Source organism: Bidens hawaiensis, unplaced genomic scaffold (assembly GCF_021521415.1).
Source record: "Bidens hawaiensis isolate Kalapana, Puna unplaced genomic scaffold, B.hawaiensis_p1.1 tig00042313_1, whole genome shotgun sequence".
In the NCBI taxonomy this organism is placed as follows: domain Eukaryota; kingdom Viridiplantae; phylum Streptophyta; class Magnoliopsida; order Asterales; family Asteraceae; genus Bidens; species Bidens hawaiensis.
The window spans coordinates 66,732-73,894 of NW_027497493.1; the positions used below are offsets into that span (position 1 = coordinate 66,732).

At 36.3% G+C, this 7,163-nt stretch overlaps 1 pseudogene; it reads left to right on the forward strand.

Annotated features, from left to right (window-relative positions):
- The first annotated feature begins 5,280 nt into the window (after positions 1-5,280).
- On the forward strand, positions 5,281-6,284 carry LOC143593550 (AT-hook motif nuclear-localized protein 18 pseudogene; annotated as a pseudogene).
- Positions 6,285-7,163: the final 879 nt, after the last annotated feature.

Below are 7,163 nucleotides of genomic sequence, written 5' to 3' on the forward strand. Positions count from 1 at the left end.
GATAACCTATATGTTTGTAATACTGTATTTCTCCGATTCTGATCCCGTTGCAATGAAACTTTTTCAGGGACGAAAAAAGGTTAAGTGTGGGGATATTTGATATAACGTTTATTATACTTAATTCCCATGTATATTTTATTTAATATTTTATTGGTTTTTTGTCGGTTTCTTATAAGATTTGTATACTACTAACTTAGTTGATTAAATGTAAGTCTCGGGTTTCAATTGTGGTTAAAGAGGGCAAAAAACGATCAAAAACGAGTCGAACCGGAGAACCGACGCATCAGGAAACGAACCGGACCGAAGCAGGAGTGAACCGGACTAGACCAGGATGGACCAGCCCCCTAGGCCGGAGCGCCACGCGGCCAAGGGGAAGGAGGCCGTCGCGCGGCGTGGCGGGAGAAGCTTCCAGATTCTTCGTTTTTTGGCCGACTTAACTTATTTTTGGATCTCTGTTGCCTATAAAAAGACCCCTAAACTCACCATTAAGCATACCTTAACCTTCCAGACGAATTTGGTGAGTTCCGAGGAGTTCGAGAGTAGGTTCCGGCAGCTTTGGAGTCGAGGAATCAGCTTGTGTTACACGTATTGTTTGAAGGCAAAGAACACGGGTTTTATATTTTGTTTCTTTCGTTTTCATTATTTTATCGCCATGAATTCTTATTTGTTTGTTTTGCTTAAACCTAAGATGCTAGGCTAAATTGCATAAACTATCTAGGCTTATGATGAACTTACTTTGACGTTTTGATTTGACTTTGGGATTTATTTACGTTATGGTCTTTATGATTTAGTAAAAGATTTATCTATAATTAATTGATGCATATGGATGCTTAGGATTGTTTGATGAGTTTTATTCCATAGTTTTCCTTAATTCTTGTTTGTCGTATGATAGGATTACTATTAGGTCAATTACTTTGTGTTTTTGATTATTTTATGATTGATGTCATGATAAGGTCATAGGAATAATATTGTCAAATAAATCTAAGTGTCCTGCTAACCTAAAATCTGTAAAGTGCTAGATTATTGATAAGTATTTACTATTTAATCTTGCTAGATTTAGTTCTTCGTAAGGAGTCCGTCTAGGGTTGATTATTTATTATTGTTTATCAAATCAATTAAGTATAGTAAATTGCATTTGATTTCCACGCTGTAAGGTAGGATTTCGTATGAAGGAACTAAATTATAATTAATTAGGTGACCGTAAGTGAACTTGATTTTCAATACAGGTGTGTGTTAAAACTTGTTAGAAATCCATAGGTTTCTCTTGAGTAGGGTTAGGTGTCCTGTTCAGGTTTTCTTTTAAGTGTCTATTTTACGATCCCAATACATAACTAAATATTTTCCCGAGGCAAGTTATTACTGAAATTTAGGGGAGTCTAGCCTAGGTAGTTTTCTCACCGTCATCTTATTTTAATAACAAACTTTGTTTTCGTTTAAATTACTTGTTTTCTTAATTAGTTTTTAAGTATAGTATTAAATTAGTATTTTAAATAAAAATCCCCCAAACAAATATAATTAATAAGTCGTGTTTTGTAGTCGAGTCTAATTAGCTAATAAACGTAATTTAACGAGTCTCGTGGGTTCGATATCCGGACTTACTTAGCTTTACTAGAGTCGATCGGTTTACTTGCCAGTTAGTAGTTTATTCGAGTTTTAGAGAGTCTAGAGTATTACTTAGTGTTTATTTTTAGTTAATTTAGTTAATAAATATTAAACTACTTCAAGCACATCAGGGTGTGACACGTAGATCGAAAGATGAGGTCATCAACATATACTTGGACCAGGACCAGATCATCGCCAACCTTCTTGACAAAGAGTGTCTGATCAATGACACCTCTTCTATAGCCATTCTTCAAAAGATGTTTAGCAAGAGTGGCATACCATGCACAAGGTGCTTGGTGAAGGCCATAGAGGGCTTTGTCAAGATGGTAAGCATAGTCAGGATGATCAGGATCCTCAAAACCTGGAGGTTGCTTGTCATATATTTATTTCTTTTAATTTTACATACAAGAAGGCGGTCTTGACATCCATTTGATATAATTTGAAATTCACGTATGAAGCATAGGCCAAGAAGAGACGAATTGCTTCAAGCCTAGCAACAAGTGCATTAACCTCAACAAAATCAAGACCTTTACGTTGCGAAAAGCCTTGTACTAGCTTTGTTCCTTGTAATAACCCCTTTATCATCCTTTTTATTACGAAACACCCATCTCGTTCCAATTGGCTTCTTGTTCATATGCCAATTAATTATGGTTTCTTGCACTTCTTATTTTTGCTGGTCTTTGTGTAATAGCTCAACTCTTATATAGATAATGTATAGAATGAAAACTCATTTGAGTTGAGAAAACTCGTGAAAACCCTATGTAATATCATTTTTTTTACATATGTAAATATATATTGTTATATTTAATACAAAACATTGAAAACATGTTTTACTGTTTTTTTACATTTTTTTTACTTTTAAACATATTTTTCATGAGAGAGAAAATGTAACTTTACTTTTATATTTTTTATTAACTTTAAATTTAGATCACAAGATTTAACTTTAATTAAAAACATGTGGTTGAGAATGAGATTGTAGAGTTTTCTCAACTCAAGTGAGTTTTTATTTTATCATAACCCTATATATATTGAACGACATCTTGTTAACATTATATAGAATCTATTTTATTTTTAGTAGCGATATCAAGCTGTGTTTTATGGATCTGATTTTGAAAAGTAAATTGTAAACTAACTAATTTTAAGTTGTGAAAGCAATTATAAAAAGGAGTGACCACTCCATATTTCAGGTTTTGCAAATACTACGAGGGTCTGTTTGGTATAAAGTAATGAAATAAATAAGGAAATGAAATGACCGGAGTAATGGAATAGACAAAGAAATGAAATGAATCATTACCATTCTATTGTCTTGTTTGGTTACCATATAGGAATGAAATTAATCATCACTTTATATTATTTTAGTAAATAGTAAACTACACACACATACTATTTTTATCAATTAATAGAGAAAGTAACATAACAATGATATAATAATATAAATATAATTGTAAATAATAATGATAATAATTATATTGCAATAAAAAAATAATATTGATAATAAAATAATATTATAATATTAATTATAATTATTATTATTGTTGTTGTTGTTGTTGTTGTAAATGACTTTTTTCATTCCATTTCTTGATTGAATGAAATAAAAACACCCTATTTCAAGGAATGAAAAAATCTATAAATGAAAGGAATTGCATTCATTTGGAATGATCCATTTCATTGATGTATGACAACCAAACATGCTTAATTTCATTCATCTGGAATGATTCATTTCATTCCAACCTTCATTCCTTTATACCAAACACTACGTGACTTGGTTTTGTTTAACAGGGCATTCTTAAAGGAGACTCTGTTTTGATTAATTGATCATAAATCAATTAATCATTCTTCTTTATTTGTATGTATATTGAAAACAAAAACACAGTATAGAAGCCGAGTAACTCAAGATCGGAGCTACAAATCAACCGAACTCAACGATAAATTAGTCCGCCGATGACAATCAAGAAATCTTAGAATATCTATCTAATGACGATCGAACAATCAAGAAATCTTACAGTCCTATCATCCTAGTCGATATTGAAATTCTGTGTCTAAAAATGTTTCCAAAGAGGTCGACTCACTTTAGCAAAGCGCCTAAGCAAAAACAATAAAATCAAAATATTTTAATATTTAGTTCGAAATCTCAACAAGAATATATGCTAGTAACTATGCATGCTGTGTCAAGCTTTCAGTTATATTTTGTTAAAATGTTTTAAACATTTATTATTAATTAGAATATGTTTTCTTTTTTGAAATGGGTTATGGCCTCTGATTAGGTTGCGTGCTATGGTGGGAGGCTTCGAAGCCCCTCCACAGCGCCACGTCAGCGCCACGTAGGCACTGGGGGGCATCGAAGCCCCGGGGCATAATGCCCCTCTATGGTGAGAGGGCTTCGAAACCTAACCTTTTTTATTTTATATTTTTTTATAAAACAAAAAAACTAATACAAATAAAAATAAAAATCCTACAAATAAAAATATAACTAATGCCCGTCGTCGTCGTCCTCGTTTGCATATTTGGCCAATATCTTTGCTCTTCTTTTTTCCATCACCGCCCGCGACACAGGATCAAGATGCGATAGATCTTTTGTGATGAGCTCGAGTTCCTTTTGTTTCGTTCGCTCCTTGTGGATCGCTTTGTATTCCGCAAGCATCGCCTTTCTTTCTTCGTGCACCTTCATGAGGCCATCCTGTCTTTGTTTTTTAATGTTGGCAATCTCGGCTAGCCTCCACTCCAAGTTTTCTAGATGCAAGCTCGTGTCGCAACTCTTAGAGGATGTGCTTTTGGACGAAGATCCTCCACCTTTAGCCACCGCATTGGCTTTATCTCTTCCTAACGGCCGTGGCAACTCATCCGGTTCGTCAAAAATTAATTCCGGATATGAAAGTTGTTTGAGTAAAATTGAGAAAAAGGTTTGAATTTATATAGAAATTTTAATTTTAATTTTTTTTTAAACGGCTTTATGACCGTTGGTGGTGGGCTCCCCACCTCACCCCCCTTCCGCCCCATCTTCCCCTCCACCTTCCCCCCCTCCGCGCCCCACCTATCAGCGCCCCTCGACGGTGTTTGGAGCCTTCCACGCCCGTCTCCCCCTCCCTTCGGCACCCATAACGCATAGTCTTATAGCTTTGAATGGTCACAATAAAAGAAGTAATATTCATCGTAAAACAAAAAAAAAAGTCGATAGTCAGATACAACTTTTAGTTGTGTTTGAGTTTAAAAGAATTTCAAGGATAAATTGCATGTTTTGAGTCTTAAACTTGAGCAATTATGACAAGTGTTAGATAACATGAAATTACTGCACAAAACACTAAATATGGAAACAAGAACTCAAGAATTGGGGGAGAACAATGGGGGACAGATGCTGGGCCCACCTCACCGCCCGTGCGCACGCAAACTTCTCTCTCTCTCTCTCTCTCTCTCTTCTTCATGACCTAACCCTAACCCAAACAACACTTAGCCAAACACAACTACATCTTTCTCTCTTTCTCTCCCTTTCTATCTCCCTAACCTTCACCAACAGCAACCAAATTCCATAAAGAGTAGACAGAAAGAAGTTGGGAATATGAATTATTCAGCTCACAATTTGGTTGAGTTTTCTGGTGAAGGTTAGCAGTCACCTACAAAAAAATCAAGATTTAGGGTTAATCTTTGAGGGTGTTTACATTCATTAATATTATTATTATTATTATTATTAATCCAAGATGGATCCAGTTACTGCTCATGGTCGTCATCTTCCTCCTTCTTTTCATACCAGTGATCTTCAACTGCACCACCACCACCACCGTCACCACCAGCAGCAACAGTTTCAGCAACAGCAGCAGCAGCACTACCACCATCAGCAGCAGCAGCAGCCGAATTCCGAAGAGGATGAGCAAAGTGGTGGAAGTAGCAGCCTCAACCATGGTCAAAAGCGAGAGCGTGAAGACAATAACAATAACAATAATGATGGTAATAGAGAATTGGCGTCGGTTGTGACTGGTGGTGACGGAGATCATAGTAGCGGCGGAGGCGGTAGTGGTGGCTCTAGACGGCCGCGTGGCCGTCCCGCGGGTTCGAAGAACAAACCCAAGCCACCAATTATTATCACTAGAGATAGTGCAAATGCTTTAAGGTCTCATGTGATGGAAGTGGCTAATGGGTGTGATATACAAGAAAGTATATCGAATTTCGCGACAAGGAGGCAAAGAGGGGTGTGTATTTTGAGCGGTAACGGCACGGTTACCAATGTTACGTTGAAGCAGCCGACAGCACCGGGGGCGGTTGTGACGCTACACGGGCGATTTGAGATCTTATCGTTATCTGGTTCGTTTCTTCCTCCTCCAGCTCCACCTGCTGCTTCCGGTTTGACCATCTACCTAGCCGGTGGTCAAGGCCAGGTGGTTGGAGGAGGGGTAGTGGGGCCTTTGTTAGCATCGGGCCCCGTGGTGCTAATGGCAGCATCTTTTGGGAATGCTGCCTATGAGAGACTTCCTCTTGAAGAAGAGGATACCACACCCGGCACTGGAAACGGCCCTCTAGGATCACCTACCGGGATTGGTAACCAACAACAACTCATGAATGATGCAAATCCATCGTTATTTCATGGATTGCCTCCCAATATGCTAAATCCATGCCAATTGCCAACAGATGCGTATTGGGGGGCGAATCGTCCCCCTTTCTAAAACGGAAAGGTGATATTCCGTTTCACCTATTTCACTCATTTCACCTTCGCAATCCTCTCTTTTAAGATTTCATATAAACTAGTTGCTTTTGTGATGTTAGTTGCTTAATAGCATGTTTGATTCAAGAATTAATTAAGGGTGTAAAAAATTTGTGAAATAGCCTTCGTTGTGGCCTTTAATTTGTTGGAATTGTGCCTCTTTTAGTCCTTTCTTTTTTTATTAAGTGGTTAGAGCTTTTATCAAATAATATAACAGACTTTGAGTTCAAATGGAGGTTTCAGTAGAATTAGAGGCATCGCCAATAAACAAGTGACCAATATTTTATCTTTTCTTATGTGAGTTTCTAATTTTATTTAAAAAAAATGGAGATTTCAGTTCCTTTCTCATTAGTAGTTTATGGTAAATTAACTTCTGGTCTAACGTACCATCATCGTGAGATGATGGTTAACGTTTAGAATCTTTGAGGTTTTATGTTTGAAACCTGACTTCGTGACTCGGGAATATTTTCGCACAGTATGTAATGAGATTCTTTCTTGATGGTGTTTTTGAGTGAGTCAGGCTTGGAACGTCAAAATTATTATGAACAGTTGCCATCCCTTGTTAGCTAGACTTGTTTGCGTATTGGGGTATTTTGACATTATGAACAGTTGTCATTCCTTGTTAGTAAGACTTATTTGCGTATTGGGGTATTGGGGTAGTTTTAAAGTTTTTAAAAACAGTTTATGGTAAATTAATATTAATTTATTTTTCTTGACTTTAGAAAGATTGATGGACAATCTTGAATGAATAAAATTAAGGTAAAAGCCATCAAGCTAGCTTAGGTTTTGTATGTGCATAAAATTATAGGTTTACTTTTCTTCAAACATCATCCTAAAAACCTTCAGAAAAATAACTTAAATAATCAACCTT